At 41.2% G+C, this 25,082-nt stretch overlaps 1 long non-coding RNA gene across 1 annotated transcript; it reads left to right on the top strand.

The window, feature by feature from the left end:
- Window positions 1-2,697: 2,697 nt before the first annotated feature.
- On the top strand, window positions 2,698-18,003 carry LOC118879772 (uncharacterized). The gene is made up of 3 exons (XR_005016114.3): window positions 2,698-3,456; window positions 11,564-11,715; window positions 15,233-18,003. It is a non-coding gene; the product is annotated as an uncharacterized lncRNA (long non-coding RNA).
- Window positions 18,004-25,082: the final 7,079 nt, after the last annotated feature.

Here is a 25,082-nt window from a genome sequence, read left to right as displayed (position 1 = left end):
TGTGTAGGTACAGGTACATCGCAACAACAACAGCAACGCATCGTCACGGTTCGATGACAATGTGAAAAATAAAATAAAAAAAGAGCATTTCAAATACAAATGAAACACATGAGCTGCGAATAGCCCGAGTTTTGTGGGCTGTTGTCTGGCCAAAATGATAGTTGCGTTCGTTCACCACGCTAGCTGTGTATATTATGTGTTTTTCTAAATATAAAAATGTACATGGGTTTTAGAAATTAATGGGCAGTAAACATCATTTACTTACAAAGCTCATGGGAGGTTTTAATTTTACTTTCTTCCCTGTTCATTACAAGATTTCGATTTTTTGTTAGTAAAAAACATAACCCAGTTACATTAGCTAAGTATTTACTGGATAAGAAAATACAAGAAACTATTTTAATATATTTTTTAGTTTTGAATTGAAACATGTTCTGAATATACTTGAATCTTGTCAATATGTAAAGTATTCGGTGTGATACTGAAGTCTTTAAAGCAAAATTGAAACCCATTTCCGTATAGAGCTTAAATTGCCTTTTTGGTGGAAATGATTTGTTTAGCAAAAAAGAATAATTCATAGAACAAAAACAACTATAATTGCCTTCCTAAAATTCATGGATATTTGGTGAAAGGGACACTCTTTAAAATTCAAGTTAATGATTCATAAATGATGACAAGGATGTGCACACCATAATCTGCCCAAAGGAGACTGAATAGTATTAAGAGAAAATTGTTCCCCTTTGAATGCCAAATAAATACAATTTTTCCAAGTAAACGATCGAATTCTCGTTTAACTTAAAGATGCACTCAAGACGGATTTTCTTGAGTCAGCTGGGTGGAATCACATCATTAGACGAATAAATGTGTTTCGCCAACTTCCTTTATTATATTTTGCCAGAGATCATTTGCAGAACGCTCGTATTTAGGCTGCTGCTTAGCCAAATGGAAAGCGGACCGCCGGGCTTCTGGCCATGTTGCTGCTGCAGTTGCATCCTCGATCCACGGCAGCAACTGCAACAGCAGCAACAGCAGCTGCAGTTTGTTGCTGCAACTAATTGCATTTGGCTGGGATCGCCGGCAACAGCTTGGATTCAGATCCAGCTATAGCTACATATAGCTTCGGATCCAGCGTCTAACGGTTGCGACCGCTTCCGTTAAGCAGCATGAAAAACGACAAATGAAGTTTTTCTTTATTTTTCTGCATGTTCTGCCGCTGTTGTTCTGTTATTTGCAACGAAATCAAAGCATCGAACACCCCATCGCAGAGTTAACAGTAGCGCGAAAAGCTCCACTTGAGTGCACTCAGGTGAAAAATAAATAAAAACACCAAATATGCCCAGTAATTTAGTAGCTCTTAATTTAAAAACAGTTCTTACCATATAATTACGAACAATAATCATCCAAAAATATTAAGGTTCTGATAAGGTCTTTGAGCTTGAACCGTAGTCTTCTTTTGATACGGTTCATAAGTTACCTTTCTATACTTTCGTATTAACTCCTTAGAACCACTAATTTATAAACCGAGAATCATTTTGGGGACTCCAATTCTTCTCTGTGCAAAACCACAGGCAATATCAAACCAATAGTGTAGGGCTTATACTCTCGGTACATTGACAGGCGGAAGTTTGAACTTATTACAATGTAACAATCTCTGCTGGAACCTTCCATAACGATAATAGGGATCGATTAAGGCCTCGTGCTGGGACTTCCGATGCGCCCAAAGGAAGCTAGTTCCGCTTAGAATGGCGTATAATAATAAGGAGTTCCTATGGAGGCTGCTAAGAAGATTGCTCTAAACGGTTTGGTAATGGCCAAACAAATTAGGTCTGATCGGCCAGCGGAAGTCTTGACCAGCGAAAATGTCATCGACAGCACACTGTGGGAAAATTGCAGAATTGAAATTGTAGTATCATATCTTATAATAAATATAGTTTTTATACCTGAAAAATGGTTCTACAGAATTATTTTTATGATCGTCTTTTTTCTTGGCATAAATGTAATGAAGTCCTAACAACAGAAGTACGTTATTAGCAATATAAAGTAAACAAGAAATAATCTTAAGATACTGGTTGAACAACAAAAAAATAGTTGTAGTCTGATATAAGAATTTATTCGTTTTTATATAAAAACATTTTGTTTTAAATGTGAAAGTACCCATTAATGTTTAACTGTTCTAAAGAACGCTTCAAGCCGTTTATCAATATTTTCAGTGTTCAAAATACCCTAAGAGTAAAATGAGAGAAATTCCTGGCATTTTAATATTTTAAAGCTGTAATATTCACGATCTGAGCAATTAAATTTAAATCATAGAAACGTTAAGTTAATGATGCAAGTATGAGCCATTGTAATAGCATAATAGGATGCCTTTCCTGTGCGCAATGCTGGGTTCGATGAGATACTACATCGGAAGAGTCGACCCAAGAACGACTTGATTCCAGGTGACTCACAGGTACAATGATCATTGGGATCGAAGAGCGCGGCTCTCTTAGACCCGTGCAAGCGAGAAGAAAGACGGGTAAAGAGAACGCGCTTCGGAGAGAGCACGAGCGAGATAGACGTATATCGCCACAGCAGGTAATTACACCTGTGCTAATACGGTCCGCTGGTTCGCCTGGGTGGGAGCGAGACAGCTGGCTGGCCGGAGTTTTGGAGAGTTCGTACCGCCGCGAGGTTACAAAAACCCCGTGCCATAGTCGATAGCTGGCAAGTCGCAAAGTGGAACGCAGAGGCGAACGAGCTAAGAAACTCAGTTGAAAACAGTTAAAGCGCGGTGCCAGTCACTTTTTATAGAGAGGGCCCCTGGCAGAGGCACTACCTTCTCACTTACTTACTCACTTGCTTACCTGTCGTGTTGGCCACGTTTGTGGCGATCCGATCAGTGCACCGTCAGCCAGCGACGCGCACACACCGAACCACTCTGGAAAACAGCACCATTATCAACAGAAGTGTTAGATAAACTGATAATACTACGGAGCCAACAAAAGCACTAACGTGGCGTTAACTCTATTAACCTAAACTCACACACATAAACCAACGGCTAAAAAGCTGGCGAAAAACAGTAAAGACAATAACCCAAGTAAAACAAAAACGAGTCAGCGGCAAAGTGTCAATAAAACTCTCGAATTCATTAACACAACTCAAAACGTTCTATTAGTAAGCACTTGCAAATTTCAACCAAACAAAAAAAGCTGAAAAGCTAAAGTTGAACGGACAGAGACGGAATGAGAGATAAAAGGAGAGGGGACTAGACACAAATTAGCGTGGCCAACAGTCAAAAGGTCTAATAGAAGCGCGTGTATGCGAGTAGATATGCCCGTATGCACCATATAGGCCATATACACCGAGACCCCAAAGCCATGATCGTAAAACTACATCAACAAATGTTCGACAAAAAACTCTGAAAAAACGCCACAAAACCAGACGAGGCTGCCGCCATGTCCTTGGCCTGTAAAAGGGCAGGTGAGTTCAAAATTAACAAAATTTTTATATATCTAGGTGTTGTTTTTTCTGTGGTTTTGTTTTTATGATTATTGGGTGCATCATCATTAATCACCGCCACAGAGCGGAGCAGCCCCAGGCTGGAAAACCTAATGGACCTCTGGTTCGAGCGAAGAAAATCTATTGAAAACGATTGTCTGCTGAGAAAAATTGAAAACTAATTGATCTGGCCACAGTCGATTCCATTCATTGGCCTGCTCTGGATGAATGGTTTCGAAAGTTCACCTTGGCAATAGATGGGTTTTGTACGAGAGATGGAGGCATGGGTTTCTGTGGCTTACAGAAACTGTACAGTACTCTTGGATAAGAACTTTACAAGGGTTTGATTTAGAGGAAAGGAATAAAGGGACTTCGTTTTTTTTTTCTTGTAACTAAGATTTCTTAGCTACTTCTAGCAGTCTAAACAGAAAGATACCATAGTCAACCGAAAAAACCATCTGGTTAAGACAGTGCTAAGCTCTCTAACTCCATTTACAGAGACTCAATTTCTTTACGAACCTAACAACCCAGCCCAACAAACTGCTAATAATTTTGTAGCCATAATTCGAGCTGTCAAAGAACCGAAAAATAGAAATGGACGGGGAAAAAATCCCTCCGTTTTGTGCTCAATCATTTCACATAATTTGTAGCATAGCATTCGAATGGCTTGGAAAACATTTAGCGGCGCTTTAAACAAGTCAATAAACGATTAAAATAATGATTTTTCAAAACCCCCAAAAGAAGTCGAGATCCCACACACACAGCGACACGCTCACAAAAGGCAAAGCGGCCTACAAAAATATATTACAAAAGCACTCTCGGAAAAAAAGAAAAAGGAACGAAAATGTTTATAACCAACAAAAATGATATAATAAAAGGCAACCTCAGTGAGCTCAGTGCTCAGAGTGTTGGCTATAATTGCGAGTTCGAGTTTGGGCCATCGAGTGACATCATTTTGGGCAACTTTTATATTTTGTTTTATAATATTTCGAGTGTCGGCGAGCGGCTTTCGGGCCAGAGATATTGCCAAACAAGTTGTACAGGCGGGAGTGTGTATATTGTATATTTCCGAGAGCTTTAATTGCTATGACTTTATTAGGTTATCAGAGCCACCGAGCAGCGTCGCATCGCCGCATCGTCGAGCTAAAGCCGATCTTGATGCCTGAGTTATGTCTCATTAGCAACACGTGTGAGTCGAGTCTCGGCCGGATCGAAGTCGAAGACGAGTGCTGGAAGAATTGCCAGCGAAAGAACCCACGATTCTCCCCGTCTGCCATCCCGCTCGCACTGGCTCCATCTGTCCCGCTCAACACACACAGTTGCAATATCAATTACAGCATGCCACAGGAGCAGTAAGCAGTGAGCAGTAACTGGTTTCGGTGAGGGTAGATAATGCCTGGGTACATCGGCTATACTGAAAGGCTAATTGTTCCTCTGAATATGAGTAAATTTATTTCTCACTTCTTGGAAGTATTTCGGTAGATACTGCTAGTCCAATTGGGCTTGTAATATCAGGAATGACTGATTAAACATCCCGTAAAAAATAATACAGATATCCGTACATAATATATGTTGAGGAAGGTATAACAATGAAATCAAATTATTTACATATGAATTATTTCATTTCTTATATTACTTTTCTTCAGTTGTGAATGGTCTAGTTCCAGAAGATTTCAAATCACTAGAAATGGCTTATATCTTCTGTAAACCTTTCTAGTATGCTTTATTGCTAGTGAATATTTGGTTCATATTTCTGTAAAAGCAAGATACATCTTATAAAATGAGTTCCTTATCCTTAGGGTTCTTTCAATTAGATTTGCTTTCTTTATATACCTTTATACACTCCTGTTAGAGCACCGTCAAGTCGATCACTTACCCTCTCAACTTGGCAGTGGCTGTCGCTGGGACACCTTATGCTCCTTGTGCTCAGAGGTTTCATGTTGCATTTGCCTTGACTGCATCCTCTCGGAAAATGACCCAGAGCTATCGCCACGACCAGTACCAGTACGTACTGCCTACTACCTACCACTGCTAAAATAAGAACCACTGCCAGCGACGTGCCCAATACCCATTGCCATAAAGTTGCAGCAGGAAACCGAGTCAAACCGGCAGCAGCGGCAACAATTTGCAAACTCATGATGCAGCCTTAAAAGGCCGCCTCATCCGCTCGGGCAAATAAAAAGTGCGTGATTTGTGTGATGTGCCAAACCACCAGAGAGAAGAGAGTCTCAGTCTACAGGTCTCAGACCCGGGCTCTGGGTCTTGCGGCCGACTCTTTCGAATCTTTCTCGAGTCCCTGGCAATCCATCAGGGCAGTCAGGGCCGACAGTTTGCCGGAGGTCTGTTGACCCCTGAGTGCTCTTCTTGGCCCGGCAACAGCAGTTGCGCATGTCTAATTGCAGTCAAGTTGGTAGTGAGAGGCTCTCAGGGTTCACGTCCCGGGGTCCGTGAGAATTTGCCACCTGTCAGCCGGCGATAATTGCCAGCGGGTCAGGCAGCAGCAGCAGCAGCAGCAGCAGCATTTACGGCAGCAACATCAACAGGTAACTTGAGCACCTGAATAGCGCTTAGCCAGAGTCTTCAGCACACAAATCCGACATAGATTCTACTTATAAGTGCAGCGGGTAAAAGGCTAAAATGAATAGCTGACATGGATTCCACTTGAAACTGTCGAGGTGATAAGAATGAAAGTTCCTTGTGAAATGTGACATTGGAATATTTTTTCATTACTTCTGGATACCTTCTAGTATCTATGATACATTCTATTTCACAGTTGACAAATGAAAGATTCGAGCTTTGATTCGCTTACATCATTATTTTCAAGCTAATCGCCTGTCAGAGATTTTTGGGGAAGTGAACAAAACCAGAATAGTGGCCCTGCTTCCGCTTAAATCGCTCCCCGTCCATATAAAGAACTTATAAGAGAGTTCCCAACCCGACACAGCAGCTACAACATTTTTATTAGGCTGACTGGCCAAAGGTTCCCATTCAAGTGGCTTGTCACTTGTTGTTCTGTTTTCTGTTTTGTTGGGCACTTCTAAAAAAGTTGTTGGGTTTCCTGGAATGGCCCCGGCTCAGACAATCTCTCCGGCTGTCCCCGTCTTATTTTATGTTATTTTTCTGTATTATTTTTATATATCGTATGTGTTTGCCTGGGCTGACGGTAGCTGACCTTTTTGTACAAGTTGCTGCTGCTGCTGCTGCTGCGGTTGCCAATGTTCCTACTCGCTGCTCTTTTCGGGCGAAGTTGTAAAATGTTGTTCAAAGCGCCGCAGAAACCGTTGGCGTTAATGATCGCCGCTGGGCATGCGACGAGGATGGGGAGCAGAAAATGTTTCCTAATAGCTGAAGGAGCCCAGGCCCAGACCCAGGCCCAAACCCAAAACCAAACCCGAACCGGAACCCGAACCCTCCTCAACCCAAGGAATCGCAATGCTGAACGTTTTTTGGCTACCGGTTGCGTTTTCACGCAACAAATGGCAACATTTAAAAGTCCATTTCGCCTGCTCATCTCCTTGGCTTCGGCCTCACCTTCAGCTGGGCTCATCTTCATCCTCGTCCACGTCCGCGTCCACATCTCTGGGCACAGGTGCACAGCGGGCAGCAGTCACAACATAGCTCTGGCTCATATATCTTGGGCCTGAATGGTTCGCCAGAGGAGAGCAGATCTGGGGAGCTTTGCGGTGTGGAGCTGGCTCAATTGATGCTGACAGCGAATGAAAGGCTCTGGCTGAGAGTCTGCAACTGAGACCTCGGTCAGAACTGCAAGCCCAGGGCACAGTGGTCTGAAATAAACTGAAATCGGATTGAGATGGGTCCAAAATTGTACAACCCAATATATAAGCTCTTCAAAAAAAAACAACATTTGAAGAAAAACTTACATCTTTTGCGGTTTTACGGCATTTTTCAACCTAATACTAAGAATTTTTTATACATTTTTTGAAGTTCTAAAATATTGCATATTACTGAATCTAACTTTACCTTGCAAGGCGAAAGCATATGTACTTAACTTAAGAGAAAAAACTCATTTTTTCCAAAATTCATTAAAACATTTAGGTTTCTTATTTACTATCTAATAAATTGCAGCTTTTCTGTATTTACTAAGCCAGAGCCGAGTATCATATATAAGTCAATATGCCTCCGAATCGTATTCATAAAATGAGGTTTAATGGTGTTGGAAATGGATTTTTTAATAATCCCAGGTTGTTAGCTTGTACCCCAGTGGTTTTATGGGTTTCCCCGGGACACTGTTCCTGGCTAAGCTGCTCCAGCCGTTGGGCTCACTTCCTCGCCAGATGTGTAAACCAGTTTTTTGGGTGCCCATTCGAATCGAGCGATACAGCAACCACAGCCGACGACGATGACTTCGACTCCCCACAAGATCAATTCTAGCAGATTTCACTTTTTCCTTGGCCCGGCTCAAAGTTGGGATGTCAGTTTTTTCCTTTTCTTTTTTATTTTTTCTGTTGTTTTTTGAATTTTCTTAGTTACCTGTGTGGAAGGTGCAGCTTGAACGGTTGCAACATTTGCTCCGACTGCAGTGTGTTGCCTGCCTTGTCGTCGTTTTGTTGCCAGCCTCCCCGGATTCCTGGATCTCGGCACATTGCATTTTTATCTCAATGAGTCGGGGCGAACATGTTGTTGTTGCTGGTTGCATGCCACAAATGTGCGATTGGCATGTCAAAAGAATTATGTATTGATTTTTGATTTCTGCCTAAAAGCGGAAGTTTCTCCTCTGTTCGGAGTGCAGTGTACACAGCTGGGGCTGCCCGCCCCGTACACGAAAACTTATTAAATTCAAACAAATTAAAATCCGGGCTTAGTGGCAGCAGCCCATTGAACATCTATCGATGGATGTCTGCTATAAGAGGTGGAAACGAGTTTCTCGGCAAGTGGGCGCCGCTTGGCCGCAAAATGAATGACACTAAACGCTCTTGACAGCAAACATTTGTCCGCAACAGAGGTAGTTAATTAGTTTTGCACGAAATTATGTTAGTTAATTGATTAACTATCGAACCGACTAGTGAAGAGGGGCCCAGGCACAGGTACAGGTTCAGCCAGAGATCGATCTGGCCGGTCGGCCTGGCTTAAAGGCCCTGCCTTAAAAGCCAGCGAATATAAATGGCTGTGTTTTCTCCTCGCTCTTTTTTCTGATTTTTGCGAGGAGCACGGGCTGCGATCTCTGGGCCGGCTGCACCCACGCAAGAGATCCGAAAACCGAAAACCGCACAATCCAGGCTGGTCGAGATCGCTGGGTTGTGCGCTGTCTAAATATGGACATGGGCGGCCTGAAATTTCGAGGGGCCGAAACACCGAACCCAGTCATTGCGATCGGCCGTGGAGGAGTAACCAGCCATGGACTGGTCCAGTGGTCTTGGGAGTCAGTGATCCGCGCCAGCAGAAGCCGATCCTCAGCCCCATGATTGCCCCTCTTCGGAGGTGAAATGGTATGTTGCGGATAGAGTTGCAGAGAAATCGGCTACTAATGGTAGGGAAGGGCGACCCTATATGGGAAGGATCTTGAAGCAATAACAAATCTAAATACTGAGTATAAAAGTTTTAAAGGAAAAGGTTGTGTAATATAACATGAGAAAGGTACATGATGTTATCTTAAAATGTGGGGACTAACTGGTTAGAACAGCCACATTGTAAAATAAAAAAGCTATTTCCCAAAAATAATTACTTTAATATTACAGCAACTTAAAACTGAGACTAAAAATAATATAATCAGGTCAGGTCAAAATTCAAGAACCCTTTAAAAACTTAAAGATACAATATTTAAAGGCAAAGCCAGATCGAAGGGCAAAGATCAGATGGGGAAGTAGTTTAAACCAGGCGCTAACACAAAGCTTTTGAAATGCGAAAAGAGAATGTTCCAAGCTGGCCCACAGATCGAACTATTGTGCTATATTGTGCCGGAGGAGAGGGCCAGAGAATGGCAGATCTCGAAGATAAAAGTGGCTTAAACTATGAAAGCCATCAATGCGCTGAAACGTTTTACGAGAATGGTATAAAGAATCGATACGACTAGAACGCGCTAGTGAGTGGCAAGTTCCGTTTCGATTAACTTGTGAAGATCGTGCCAGCCAACACGTAACGCCGAGGAATCAGAGTTGTCTTTGTTTTCGGCTTTACTATATGCTATACTATTTATATTTCCTCACCTCAAGGCGCTCTGTAGGCCGTAAGCTGCTCATCAGCTTTGTTGAGTCGCTAATGAAGATCAGAGTGGCCAAATGCGGGATGACTTTTTGTGTGTGCCTTGGTAATTAATAAAAGTTTCAACAAATCCGACACGACATACGGCTCAAAACAGATACAGAAAAGTTGAACAAAAAACGAAAATCGCCTAGATGGGGTAGGGAAAAAATTAGAGCCAGTCAGACAATGGCCCTAACCGTGCCAAGCTGCTTTGCCAACGCATTGAAAATTGTGCGCATTGTTCGAATGACTATACAATGTGGTTGCTCTCTCACTGTCAACTACTTGAAACCAGAAAGGCAGCGGGCACAAAAAAAACTAAAATAAACGATATAACAGACACAACAAAAATCACATACACGACTTTTTCGTAACAGTCACGTTTTTTATTTCATTTATTTACTTTGCTGACAAAACAAGAAAAGTGCTGGCCAAAAAAAAAAGGAGCGAGCCGAAAAAAAAACGAAAATCGAGCAGAGCTCGCGCCCAAAGTTGACGCATCGTGCCAGCAAACAAATCATAAATATCATGAAAAAAAATTCACTGAAAATGGTAGCCGACGTGAAGAGGCATAAAATCAGAAATCAGAAATCCAACAGATCTGATTAGGAGAAAAAATAATAAAAATCAGAGATAAAAGGTGGTTAGGAATAGTAGGAAGTGGCAGCTATTTGGGGTGGGATTATGATGTTGCAGCCGATTTAATGACAGCTTCAGGTTATGTCTGCCCCTGCTGCAATTAGTTGCCTTCGTCTCTCGTAGAGTCTGTCCCAGGTGGCGTATACGCAATACGCTCATATATCATTCGCTGGCAGCACAGTTGTTGTTGCTCCCCGTGTGAATGATGAGTGTTGAGTTGCAGGTAATAATTGCTACTGGTCGTCATCGGGCTTGTCGTGAGCTCAGCGCAAACATATAATTAAGATTGAGCTGAGTTCCCGCTCGAGATGAAGTCTCCAAAAGGTCACTCTCTCGATCTCTTCCTCTCTGGTTCTCGGCTCTTAAAAGGCCATATTTTAACCAAAAATGAAAAAAAGAACTGCATAGCTTGGCACAATTATGAAATATTTTGCAAAACTCAAAAAAGAAACAACTCGAAACCGGTTCGGTCGGCATAATGAAGGATAATGATGATGATGATGACGATGCGCCCAAGCGAGCCCCGATCTTCAAGATCCCCGAGATTCAAAGCTTCAGTTCAGTGCAGGCCAACCGACGACTAGAAGTGGAGAAAAGATTTATGCCCAATGGCCGGGCCAAAAGGAGCCGGGCATCCACAAGATGAAGATGCCACTTGCCACTTGCGGCAGGCTCGACTTTGCAACTGCTCTCGCCCGCAGGCCGCTTTATTTGTCAAGATTAATTACAAAAATTTGCGTTAAATCATAATTTTCAATGTTTTATGAGCCAGCCGCCCGCCTAGAACACTGAGCACTGCCGGAGAAAAACACCTTTCCTTGATTTACGACTCATTGTTGGCTGTGTTGGCCATGGCTAAAAAGTAAAAAGTAAAAAGCTGTTGACAAGCCCATGCTGGGATTGCTGTTGGCATTTTGCCTGGGAATGACATTTATCTGAACCTGCGGCAAAATGCAACGCAGATTTGTTGCCGGCTATTGGTGCTTGATAAGATTTGGCGAGGAAATATTTGGCAACTACTTGGGCGTCGAAGTGATAGAGTGCCAATAAATATGGCATTTCGTGGGATAGGTATTTATTTATTTATCGCTGGTCATGTTGGGTTGGGGGCTTCAATTTAAGGAGAAGTAAATTTTTTAGATTATTGCATTGTGTACTGTTACTATCCAATAGCGAAATCTAACCACAATACAATTGTATACCCGATTTTACACACCCAATTGAAACAAAAAACGCATTTCCTTTACAGTGAAATTCCTGGCACTCCATAACAACATCATCAAAGGCCAGAGCGCGTTCGCCCGGTTCCCAGGAGTCCTTTCAGCGGAACCGCGATGAAGTACAGAATTACAGAAATTCAGAGCCCCCCGCCGGAGTCAAAGTGCCGGCCTTTGCTGTAAGGTAAGCCAGGCCAGAGATGCTGTTTATGGTTTTAATTAAACCGGGGCAACATCGGTGCGCCTCATTAGCGGCAATTTGTTGGGCATGCCGCCATCAAATCGAACGGGTAGCCTTTTCACGGAAGCCACGCGGTCCCCAGATAACCCGGTATCCAGTGCTCGGTATTCAGTATTCAGTATCCAATAGCTAGTACATAACCGATACTGGGATAAGCTAACACCGAAGTTTGAGCCCAAGAGTTCCAGTTCCCGCCGGCGAACCTGCTAATTATGCATGTGTGCTGTGACGGCCTCATGGGGTTTCTCGGTCTCTCGGTGTCTCGGTTCCCCAGTTTCTCGGGGCCTTAGCCTTATCTATCAAAGCGTTGCGGGGCATAAAATTCAAATTGACGCTACGGCCAGTGAAAGCGTGTGAACTGAACTTGAGACGTGGCATAGATAAAGATATACCACATAGACCAAGCAGCCAACAGAGCTATATAAATTAAACTAAAACCGCAAATAAACATGAGGCTTTCCATGGGGCACAAGTGGGGAAAAGATAACGAGGCAGACAAATGGACGCGTGACAAATAGAAGGGGTTACTATCAAGAGAACGTTTTGAAGAAACTAAAAAGGGAGTTCATTTAGTTTCCAAAATAGATAGAAAAATATTAGGAAAGAAACACTTAGATTATAGTAAATGTATCTAAAAAGATGATAATAAATCAAAAATCTTTTATCATTGGTATCAATATTTTTACTTAAATGCTTACTTTAATTTTCGTGGCTCACGCACTTCATGTCCCCCCAAAGTGGGCCACTTTTTCATGCATATGCAAACAGGGAAAGACAACAAACACGAAAAACATTTAAGAAAAACAGCAGACTCAACCAAAGCTGCTGCCACAACAATCACCGGGCTTAACCCATAAATCTACACATGTTTACATTGGCTTAGCCACTCGAATTGGGGCTGTTCGCTGAGGCCGGTGCGCTTCCATATCAGTTGACAAATTTGTCAACTTGCCTGGCAACTTGAATGACATTTTCCAAACCAATTTGCCCCCTCCCCCCGAAAAGGGGAAACCACCCAAAGGAAATCCAAACAATGGACAAACAGCGAACAACTCGAGTCAGCTGCGGCGCTTTCAATTCATGAAATGGACAATTGTTGTCTCGCTCCGCTGACTCGATTGAACGGGCCCACAGAAACAGGTAACAATATTGGCCATCAGCAGGAACGGTAGCAGTCGACAACTGTAATTACTCCGACTGCGATAAGACAGCCCGAGTTGAGGACTGAGTTGCACAAGCCTGTCTTATCAGCCCATAAATTGCAATTGGATGAGTCAATTGGTTTGACTTTAGTGAGAAATAGTAGGTTGAAACTAGGTGTCTAGAAAAAAATGGGTACAGATGGCTTAACAAATTGTAAACTCATAAGTAATATAGCCAAAAATGTAAGAAACCTCTCAGTTTGTAGTTACACTTGCATTGTATCGTATTAAGTATGCATGATAATATTATAATAAATTTGTATATATATCAAACAGTTGTATATATATAATAACTAGGCATCCTAAACTAAATGCCTTCACTTTTAAAGCTTTCTGTTCCTTAGATATGTGGTCAATAACCACTTATAAATATGTTTAGCTCTGACTTGCCACTAATAATCCTTTGTTTCCTGAATTTTATTTGTTTTCCCAGTGGCCATAATCAAAACAAATTATTAAAGTGCAATGCCCATAACCCTAAACATTAATATCGGCTCCCATGGGTAGAACATAAATCGCGGCCATATCTTTATCTCCTATCTGCTATCTAATGCCATCGATGCAGCTGCTACTGGCCAGAAGTCGAAGATAAATGCGACCGCGAAAACTTTGACAAGCGATTAACTTTACAATTTATCGCCCGGCAATTTGAATCGTCGTAAATCTCGGCGAGGCAGGTCCCCGTGTATAGAGAACTGGTGCCCCGGCTCATGTTGCGTCATTAATTTAACCAGTTGTTGCAACAAGCTTAGCGCACCCATTGGGTCAGGTTCGAGGCGCTCTCTAAGAATCGCCCTGATTAAAACATCAGGCTCCGGCTGGAAGTAAAGTTGTTCGGCCAGTCAGGCCCCTCCTCATCCCATCGAGCTGTTTTTATTTATGCATGTTTAAACATATTTAATGTCATTACGGGCACCTCTCGCCCATCGCCCATGCCACAAACACGCATTTAATTATCTGCCCGGCTCCACATGCCCCATGCGCATTAATTTAATGAACGCATGCATTTCACATTTTTATCATGTCCAATTGGTGGCGGGGATATGGGGGGATGTGGCGGATCTGGGGGATATGGGGATCTGGGGGATCGGCGGTGTATCCCGGTAGCTGCCCGGCCTGTTCCAATATATTTATTGCATCGTCGCCTTCGACGATGTTGCTCTGGTTTGCTGCTGTTGTCGTCGTCGTCGCGTTTTTAATCGCATTTAATATTTCATTTTATTAAGCCAATCGTTAAGTCCAGTTGGCGTTGCATCTGCATCTCCTCCGCGAACCGCCATCTCCGCGAAATGATGTCTGCTGATCGTCTGGCGAGCGGTGGGCAATTTGCTTAATGCTGTCATAAGGCTGTCAGTTTATCATTTGCATTGCGGCGCCTTTGGCGACATGGAGATGACACTTAATAAGCAGCCAACTTACTGGCCACCACTTGGGAGTTGGAAGCTGGCAGAAATGGACGAAATGCCAGACATTTCGTTACTGCCAAGTGGCTGCCACAACTCTGCAGCTGCAAAATGAAAACAAACCGCATTCCAGTGAGCCAACCAAGCGAAGTGTAGCAGAGCAGTTGTCAATTGCACCACCCTACAAGATCGGAACAGAAAAAAATGCAATGTTTTTTTAAATATACTTAACTATAAAACCCCACAGTTACAGACTAGAAAAGAATTTTGCAGTACTTTACCAATAATCGAGATAACAATATCTGAAAATTAAAACAAAATATAAAATCTTTATTAAATATAATATAATAGTTAGTAACACGGAGTGCAACCTGAAGCGGGTTCGATAAGGGGAGCCTTATTAAATTAACTCTACTACAGCTCCAGTTAAACAAGCAGCCAGCTGGAAGTTCAGGATCCCACCCCAGTTAAAAGTATTTAAGCTACGCTCATGGTTTGGGGGCAAAAAGGGGTAACGCAACTTATAGAGGCAAGTTTTTGTAGCTCCTGCTTCCTGTCGTTATAGGAGCTGCATGTTGCAAGCGGATAGGATGCGAGGGCAGTTCGAAAATTAATAAGATATTAGTTGAAATTGAGATAGTCAAGAGATAGTTAACAGTTTATATTATATTAACCAAATATATTACGTTCATACCACCATTTATAGAATTTAGAAGCTGTATTTGAATTTCTAAGTCTATAATGTAATATTATAGTTTTATAAGACACTCTTTACACCAACACTTATTAAGCTACCCTCGCTTCGTATCCATTGATACTTATGTCAATTACCATTCTCCGTTCGCCTCTTTGCAGACAAATGCCATGGACTCGGTTACAATTTGGACTCGTCTTGTCAATCAATTGGGATCGAGTTGGGGCCTAGAACTGGAAATGGCCAAGGATGACCGGCGAGCGCTTCCTGTTTGGGTAAGTTGGTAAGTCGATACTCGGACTGGCCTGGTACTTAATTAGCCACACGACAGAAAACCGAAAGCACACGACCCCGACCCGTGGTGATCTCAAAGCTGACGGAGGCGACTAATTTATCAAACTGGAAAGAAAAACTGAAATACCTCTGCGCATAATTAAATCAAGCCGAGAAAAAGAAAAAAGCCAAGCAGAAAGATACCCAAATGCGTTTTTAAGCCGTTGCGCAACGCCTCTTTCTAACAGTTTTCGAGTCTTTTTGAGATTGCCTTTTCAAACTATTGTTTGAATTTTTCCTTTGGTTAATTGCCGCTTATTAATCTCGGCTCGGTTAATGGTCTCACAAACGAAATTCTAATTAATGAAATATTTTTTGGCCTTTTGCTTGCATTGTCTGGCCATTCCACCTCCCCGAAACCATAATCAATCATAGCCCTAGACCTAAGATCCCACAGATGATTGAGTTTTGGGGGAATGTGAGCTTGAGTGTGTTGACAAATTTGTGAGTTGCCGGCAGATTGACAGGAAAATTGAGTAATCAATCATGGGCTATCAAACGAAGCCGCCACCAAGCGACCTTCGGAAGGTCTGTTTAGTTAGTCAGACCGCCGAAATCCAGTCTTATCAACCGGTGATGCACGTCTAGGCCATTATTTAAATGCTAGTGTCGGTTTACGAAATCACGTTAGTCGAGAATGTTGACAAAATCTCAAAATCAGCGGCTTGAACAAGTTGATTCAGGTTTGCCTTTATTTTTAGTCGCCGTATCTCGCATGCGATTGAAATGAAATATAAAATTACATTAAATTACCGGATGTAATTGCGGTGGTCGTGCCAGTCGCCTCTCTCTCAGCCTGGTCAATGAATCACGGCCCGGCGCACACGAAATGCGTCGAAACAAAAGACTCAGGCAACGAACTCGACTCGAGCACCGAGCACTTATGTCCAAATCAGGGAGAACAGCAACCCACTCAGAGGAGTAACCAAAAAACGAAAAATAAATAAGAAAGAAATACCCACATAAAGCCCAGCTGAGTGGTATCTTATCAGGGCTAACGATTTTGTCAAATGACAATTTTCTCGGCCTCATTGAATGCCTCTTTTTCACGCCATTCATTGACTTTTGTATGGTCCATTTAGTTGTCAATTATTTTTGATAGCCCCGGCTCAGGCGGCTGATAAGAACCTGTGACTAGCACAAGACTTGTTTAACAAACCCGGGAAAAAGAAAAAGAGGAACAGAGGATCCAATCGGATCTTGGCTGTGGATTCGGCTACTGCCTCTCTCCGTTTTGGCCACATTTGCATATTGAACGGCAGTTTGTCTTGAGCCTGAGCTTTTAGTTATGGCCAAGCATTAAATTTAACTATTAAGCCATTTTCGGAGGCCAGTTTTGTGGAGCTCGACTTTCCAAACATTGTCCCCTGACAGTTGTTCCCTATGGCAGTTTTTTTGCCGGAATTTATGAGCCAAACAGACACAGAAAGATAGACAGAATGATTAACAAGAAATGGAGAGGCATGGGAACTTTGGATTGGCACACAAAAATGGTGAAGTGAAATGTTCAAAGTTTTATTGCCTCAAACATAAGTAAAAGGAAAATAAATGTGAATGAAGGATTTATTTGTTAAATCAATGGGAAAATGCTGGCACATCGAATGGAAGTCTAGCTGACCAAAAACAATTGCAAGACCCAACTTAATTTTATCATAAAAATGCGAATTACACCCAGATGAAATTCATTTCTTGCAACTCAATCAAGAGGCATGCAACGGAGGCTGCTGACCTATATATGGTTAATAAGAACCAACTTACATGCCTGCATATATATGTAGGAATGCTTGCAGCAAGACCATACAGATATCCTCGTTACGTATTCCCCATATTGATATCTCTCCACCTCCGTTGCATTTGGGTTCGTGCAACAATTTTCGTCGAAAACAATTTTCAGAGCACGAGAGGAGGGGGAAAGATCAGCGCAGAAAATGAGAAATTTTTGCAGTGCATATATGCCACGCACGTAGAAACCAAACCAAACCAAACCAAACGAAACAGTAACAATCAGACAATCATGCACATAATCATGCCATCAATATATGGCAATTATCAATGAAATTTATAACAATCCACGAAATGTAACGAAAACTTAACCGACCAATAAAAATTTCATCTTTCAAAAAGGAGCCCAGGCTCCGCCGCCTGCGACTGCAGTTCGTCATCCTCGTTCTGCAAGCGAAGAAAAAAGTCTGAAACATGATCATGATCGAGCCGATGTTGCTGTTTTAGCCCCGTTCGCTTCGCCTTGTGATCTGCATCATAAAAACGTGCCAGATTGATGCGTGATTGAAATGCCAATTGGTTTCCAGTTGGACTCGGTCGCTCGGTCTTTCGGTTGGTTTGTCTCTTTCTGGTTGGAGTGTGCGTGCTGTTCCCGTTACCCTCCCAATCTGCATTGTCATCTTGGACAATTAGAACAAGCCGAGATCTCAAAGATACATTTATTTCGAGTGTGCTTTTTTTCACAGATCCATACCTTTATAAGAAAAGAAAAGTGGGAGGAAAGAGTCTGACAGGCAGCAGAACCCAAAGATCTTGAAGAGGAAGAGCAGAATCAATCCGCTAGATAAACAGTTAGAGCCACGGCCAAAAGGGGCGGCTGGGGAAAGGGGGAGGGGCTGGGGTTTCCGTTGACCACTTACCGTTGGGAGAGGTTTTTGTCGCCATGACCATGACTTGTGGTCCGCATCCGTATGTGGGTCACACGCTCTGACGAGGGTTACCACGATTTCTTGACGGGATTCGTAATGTAACGGAAGCGGGAGTCACATTACCCACTTCAGCTGGATTGTTTCTGTTTACCCTCTGATTCGACTACTGTGATTTATTTTCAAGAAAACTAATTTAACTTGGAACTATTTGGACAAGCATTTTGAAGACCTTTCTTTCTCCTGTTTGATATATCACTTTTTGATTCAATACCTATTAATGCCCTATAATATAAATAAATGTATTTAGAAGGTAATACAGAACTAACATCCCAAAATTAAAAATAATAAATTACAAAAAGAAGGCTAAACTTTGAGTAACTCCTAGTTTACAGAGTGTTACCCATTCGACTTGCTGCCATTTCATAAATATGCATGTTGTAGGTCTCTCGATGGCGAGCTGTCGCAGTTGGCTGATGAATGGAGTCTGCTGGCGCCACCGGGAACGGCCAGCAGAACTATCAAACTCCTCCGGATGGCTGGCCATCTAGGGCAACTTGATCGACTGCGTCTCGGACTCGGACTCAGACTCGGACTCAGGTTCAGGTCCAGACTTGGTGAGGAAATATCAATGCAATAGCATCTGGCTGGGCGACTGCCTTGGCAATCTGCGATGAACAGCTTCTTTTACAGCGTCTGCAACTTCCTCTCTTATCGCTGGCAACAAATTGGCCATTTCAATTAATGAAACGCACTTAAACACTAAAGAGTTTTGTTGGCCGCTGTTTGCCACTCAAGTGTTGGCGCTAATGAACATGCTGGATCGTAAAAGATCGTCCTCTTCTTTTTTATTTTCCGGCCGCTCCTTGTTCCTCGTCCCGCTCCCATTTGCATATTTTGTTGTCGAGATTAAGCGCGTAAATTTGTCGTTAAAAATCATGTTTGAGATCGGCCTCAGAGACACACGCGATTGCTCAAACACAAAAAAAAGGGGGGAAAAATTAAATCGAAACACAGGCAGCTGTTGATTTTTAACTGTTTCGGCTCCAGTTTGTTTCTCGTATTTTGATTGCGGGCCGCTCGATTTGATTGATGGCTGTCGCCTCACGGCGCATGCGCGGCATGTCTATGCCACTGACGTACTGATTTACCGTTGCCTGATAAGCAAACTAACGAAAAAGTTCGAGATCCGAAAAAAACGAGTGGCAATTACCTCAAGTGGAGCAGCATTTGGCATTTGCATAAATTGGCCTAAAACAAAAAAAAAAACGGGGAAAAAATCAAGCCAAATGAAACGAAACGAGACGGGCAATGAAATCGGAGCTTTCTTCGTGACTGGCGACGCTTTCCCAGCGATCCGATCCGAGTTCCGAGTTGAGAGTGCCCCTATAATGAGAGGTCCCAGGGGTCACAGATGTCCAAAGCAATTGGATGTTACAATTTGCTTGGCCAACGACAAGTCAATTTGGGGTTACTAGCCCTCGGGAGCATTGGTTAACGATCCAACAACTACGCTTTCCGAAATAACTTTTAAATAACTTCATTATTTTCAAAGCCCTTATTTTACTAAAACCTAAAAGCCTTTAAGATAATAAAAACCGATCATAATAATTTAATTTCCAAAAGATGTACTAACCATGCTTGGGACTTTATCCAAGGTTCAAGTCTTTCCCATCATACGAAATATTAAATAAAATTAATTTTATACACCTTTCATATTTTTTTGCGCTTGACTCCTCCACCCAATTACCAAGTGGAGCATGGAAATGCTCTTAATCTCTCACTACCTAATTAGTTTATCTACCATTATAATTTTTAATTGGCTCTGCCCGCCGCAAACAAGAAGGAAAATGCTGTGTAGAAGAAGTGAAAAAATTCAATTGTAATTTTATGCAACACGCAGCCGCAAAATGATTTTCACAGCAAATTATGCGGCCAACCGCAGTTGGAGTCGAGGAACATGCAACATGGATTTCCCACGCATGCCCCAATGAATGGAATTGAAGAGGGCCAGAAAATATACATAAGCATATTCAAGTCTATAGCGCAGAAGCCACTTCCGCGAAATGAAGAAAATAAATTTGCGTTTTTGATTAAATCATGGGATAGATCAAAGCCACCTTATCAAAAGTTGGCCAAGCAGGTGAACTGGTCGGGGCTACGTTTTAACCAACGTGGGACAGAATATGTTAGGTGTTCAGGCCTTAATTCCCTCTATGGGAGAACTTAAACTTTGTGAGAATTAAGATTCTCAGAATGACGGAAGTTGTGCTCGATGAAAGGTAAAGATTACGTTTCAGAGTTGATGTTCCTGAGTTTGTTTATTGATTCTATTTTCAGGACTCTACATCTTAAATAAAGATTCAAGCGGGACCCCAGAAAGTAATTATGTAAGTAAATAAAACAAAAAGTGAAATCAAACAACCAGATATACAATCTTGTAATCTCGGCACAGTTAATGGCACTGGAAGAATTCACGGGGTAATTTTTATACAACCCGTGATCTCTTAGTGGCATCTATGGTGCGGGAACAAAACATCCAAGTGAAACAAAATTCAAATCAATCTATGGTTAAAAATGTGTTAATGTGAACTGCATTAAATCGGTAGCTTTTTGTTTGTATGAGAGTAAATTAATAATTAGAGTGGACTCATTAGCACCTCAAACTTCAGAGTCAGCCCAAAAACAATCTAATTCAAAAGTTCAAAATCTAAGCCAAGGAAAACCTTTCCCAAAAAAATTGGAAAAAAACGAGAACGAGAAGTGAGTGGAGCGGAACGAGTTGATGGAGAGTTTATGGGGCCGGACATGGAGGCAGCCTTGAAAAATCACCTTTCACACCGCCTAGAGTTCCCGGTTCTCTCTTATTTTTTGCCCACAATTAACAGTTCAATGAACCAGGCCGTCGACTCTTCGTACCCGTCGTCGTGTCCCTTGAAGTTCCAGCCCAGCGGATGAAAGAAGAAACGAACACACAAAGTACCAATCTCCCGAAGAATAGCACAAAACCCATGGATAATAGCCCAATGGAGCTGTTGGGCATGCCATCACTACAAAAAAAGGAAAATAAAGACTCACATACAGATACAAAAAAAGAGCGAGTGAGGTACAAAAAAAAGATAATTAACTTTTTTTCTTTTAGCACTAAGTATGCCAAAGAGGAAGCACTAACAACAGCTACAGCAACAAATTACAACACATTACAATGGTGGGGGGTTCGGCCAGTGTGAGAGAGTTCCCTTAAGAAAGGGGTAGCCCGTCTCTTTCCGTCCGGTATCCCCGTCCTTTTCCCCCGCTAAACGCTTCAATGATTTTGTCATGCATAAATTTCGCAGGTCTGCTGAAATTTCTGCACTCTGCCAGCCAAGAATCAAATAAATTCCGGCACAGAACTCTTTTTCCCTTCTGGCCAAGTTCCGCTCGAGCACTTTCAAGCGGGAAAAGGGGCTTGTAATGATGATGCTTCCTGTTTGTCGGCCGCACATATATTTATGGAACACCTTTCGCGTTGATAAGTCCCAGACGGAGCTACAATTGAAACTTGTACTTAATTATGTCTGGTACGCCGACCCGGCTTTTCTTTGATGTTTTGCTGAGAAAGAATTTGGAGAATTGAGAAGGAATTTTTGCAACTATTTACTTGATATTAAAAGGTAAACTAATAGGTAATATAAAAGAATGTGGACAAATTATAATTAAAATGTATTCCTATAGGAAAAGTTTATTTTTTCGTCTAAAATGAATTGGTAAACAGGTTTAGAACTAACATAAGGTTTTGTATTGTGGAATATGCTTAAGCTTACTTATAACTGTGACAATTCTAAACATACATTTTTACTAAAACGAAAAAGTAATCCTAACTTGATCTCTAGATCATGTTCTTTTAAAATTAAAACAAATTTAAGTAATATTTTTGTAATATACCCTAATTCTATTGGGATTTTTAAGTTGTATCAGATGACTTTTGCGAATTAGGTAAACATATTAATTTAAATTTTCTAAGTGACTGAAATTACACCTAAGCAAATAGATGTAGCCATACCAAAAAAAGAAACATTTTATTCATTTTTGCTCATAGGGTAAATAATAGAATAACAAAAGGTTTTTTAGTAATCAAGCTAGTTCATAACTTCCTTAGATAAAACGAATAACAAACGATATCAATGTGGGTTACGAGCTTCAACAAAGTTGCACATTTTTCGTGGTAAATATAATGATATTGTTAATACGATCTGCATTCCATTGTTCTATTATATCAGTTACGGAAGAAAATCCAGCCAGATGGCACGGAAAACAAATTGATTGGCGGCAAATGGTTTAAATTTCTGCATAATTCAATCCGCACGCGTTCTGGTTTTAGTTTCGGCAATTTTCTCCTCCTTTATTTTCCCGTAGACACAGCTGCAGAAAATGGTCAAGAAAACTTGTCGGAGAAAGGGGGCGACGAAGGAGGGGAAGTTGTTGGGTCTGCTCCGATTCGCAATCATTAAATAGACGACAGGCGAAATCGAAATTGCAGTGCCAAAGTTGCCGCCTGCTGTTGTACCAGTTGCAATTTTTTCTTAAGCAGTGATGGGAAAATACATTTTCTTAGGTACGTACCTGGTACCTACTTATTAAGGTAGGAGGTACTAACCTTAACCAAAAATGTACATTAAATAATCGAGTCTTTATTGTAAAAATGAATTAGATTGTCTAGATGCTCTCAAAGTCTGATTGAACGCCCAATATAATTATTAAAACTATTTCAGATTTAGTGAATCAGAGTCCCAAACAGACTATTTATACTGCGATGTAAGCAAAGTACCTATTGTAAAGGCTTTTGAAAAATCCTAACAACTTTATATTCTATCATTTTATTTCGCTTTCCCAATCGTTTGAAACTTCGACTTACCTCTGGTCTCTATTATATAAATTAAAACTTCGTTAAAGCAGAAAGCCAAATTAAATAAATTAGGAAAAATAGCAATTGTATTTTATGTTATGTATTATTTTTAAATACACGTACACTTAATTTCTTAGTACTTAAAGTTTTTATTAAATTGGTAGGAATCATGATTAATTCACTTCATATTATGAAAACAATAAATATATAATTATCCGTTTCTTTTTTTAACAAGATGGCTTTAATCAAATTTGTACCTACTCAAGCTTTGAGATTACAATATTCATTTGTACCTTGATCCTTCCCACCACTAATGGCAACTTGTTGTTGCTGGTGTCGCAGGGTTGTTGGGAAAATTTGAAAATTACCTTTAATCAGAGCGAAAATGAGATGGCTAATTTGAGTGTGCCGGAATCGGAATCTGGCTGGAAAATGGAAAATGCCGACTGTGGGAATTGCCGTTCTTGTCAATTCGGCCAGTGGGAAAAATTTTTGGCGTGGGTGGGCGACAGAGACAGCAGCTGTGCGTTGGAATGTGTCCCTCTCTTTCCCGCTTCTTTGATCTTAACTTGATGAGAACTGGACCTGGTTCACATAAACAAAAGAAGTTGCTGGCTGTGTTATGCAAAATTGGTACACGGTAAGAAAGTGGACTGTCCTTTGAACATTATGTCCAGATTATTTGATAGCATAAAACACTTGCAGATTTAAGGATAAGATTCCCATTTTAAAAATTATTTGAATAAAAAAAATAATCCATTTTTTGTTCGTTTATAGCTTTTTTTAGAACCCTCGACAACAATCAGAACTATCAGACAAATATTATTAAATGTTCAATTGTACAACTCAATATGCACTCCATATTATGCAGATTAAAGGTCTTATAAACTTGTTAAATTTTTTAAAAAGTTTAGAATATAAATTAAAGCTGTTACTGTATGACACTTCTTACAATTTTGTTGAATGTGACTTGAATTTTCTTTATGTGCAGACAGAAAGAGAGGCAGCTAGCACGCGTTCCGCTCGCCTGTTTTGATCTATGAGCTGCGATTACGAGGCGCAGCTAAAAGCTGCACAAATAAAGCGCGGCGATCTCCACAAGTTGATCCCCAAGTGAGGCAGCTGTTGCTTTTTCTGATGCTGCCAGCAGTTGCAAATGATGATGAGGCAGCGGCAACAATAACAACCACAACAACGCGGCTCAGGCCAGGAGGCCATGACAAGCGACAAGTTGTCGTTAGGCCCAAAATTAGATGCATTTTGTATGCCAGGCATAGATCGAGGGCAATAGCTTACACTTGGAAAAACACAGAGACACTGCTTATCAGAGAAATATTTCAGATTAAGCAAGGGAAAATATAAGAAAATAAACCGAAGAAGTTCGACTTTTAAAATAGTACGAACGTAACTCCAAATATATGAGTAAAAAAAATTTGCTAACTTAAAATAAGGGGTTGTAAGGGGTCGAATATCGATATATTCGATTTTTTTGATATATTTTTAGTTTCAATAAAAAGTTGATTTAGTACTGAAATAAATTATTTCTCCAGCACTAAAACTGTAGGCTCTACAGTTATGGGCGGTTTGTGGGCGTGGCACCCTGCTGCAGGAATCTCAGGAACGTGCATTCCTAGTCTTTACTTTCTAAAAAACACCGATATATCGATATATTTAAATATTTTCAAAAACTTACTTAAAATCTTGATAAAAATTTGAATTTAAAGTTTTATATAGTTTTTTAAAAATATAAATATCAAAAAAATGGAATGCTACTGGAACCATATAAGGCATAAAATTCAAAACTTTTTTGCAGGTTTGTTATAGACAGAATTTAGAAAATTATTGATTTTAAGGAGTGTGTTTTTTTTGGTGTTTCCATTCTCCTATGTGGGATAGAAAAGGGTACAGAGCGCGAAGGCTGCAGTTATGGGCTTAGGGTAAACATTTGGCGACGCATCAATGCAGCTGGCCAAGAGCAACAACAACAGCAGCAGCAACAACACCATCCAAAACACCAACCAGCAACAACAACATAAAGCTGCGACTGCATCTCAGAGCCTGTGGAGTGTGCAAATATTTTAGCAGCAATTTTCAGCTTAAATGCCTGCAAAACGAGGCGCATCGTGTGCCCAACAGCTTTTGGCG

This window comes from Drosophila suzukii, chromosome 2L, assembly GCF_043229965.1.
Source record: "Drosophila suzukii chromosome 2L, CBGP_Dsuzu_IsoJpt1.0, whole genome shotgun sequence".
NCBI classification, from domain to species: domain Eukaryota; kingdom Metazoa; phylum Arthropoda; class Insecta; order Diptera; family Drosophilidae; genus Drosophila; species Drosophila suzukii.
This window is presented reverse-complemented; position numbering and strand designations above follow the sequence as displayed.